This window comes from Procambarus clarkii, unplaced genomic scaffold (assembly GCF_040958095.1).
Source record: "Procambarus clarkii isolate CNS0578487 unplaced genomic scaffold, FALCON_Pclarkii_2.0 HiC_scaffold_104, whole genome shotgun sequence".
NCBI classification, from domain to species: domain Eukaryota; kingdom Metazoa; phylum Arthropoda; class Malacostraca; order Decapoda; family Cambaridae; genus Procambarus; species Procambarus clarkii.
Window position 1 is genome coordinate 1,150,484 of NW_027189137.1, and position 504 is coordinate 1,150,987.

The window sequence follows — 504 nt, forward strand, 5'->3', positions numbered from 1 at the left end:
CTTCTACCCGGTCTGTCGTGTCTTCTGTGTCTTCTTCCTCGTCCCCCTCCGATCCTCCTTCCCATCCTCTTCCTCCATCTATCGGCTCTCCCCACCGCCTGTCGGTGCGGGCGGATGTCCATCGCTCACCTATCGGCCGTCGTGTGTGCTCTCGTTCGGCTTCTCCTGTTGAAACACTGGAATCCGTTGCCCGGTACGTAGTTGCTGGGACACCGGTCTCTTTAAGTCAGAAGCGTAAGCCTGGCTCCTCTCCTTCCTCTTCCCCGGCGGGTAAGAAGGCTTCGCTTTCTTCCTCAGCTCCTCCTTCTGGCTCTGTTGCTCCTTCCCCTCCCGTTTCAGTGCTTGCGCCCCCTGTTCCTGCTATGGAGGTTTTCTTTGGCCCTGCTTCCCTTTCGGTTGCTGCTCTTGCTGGGGTGCGCTCCCTCTTTCTACTCCCCCTTCCTGCTGCTGTCCTTGACTGCTCCTCTCCGTTGTCTCCTCCTCTCCTCCTCCTCCGGACCCTGC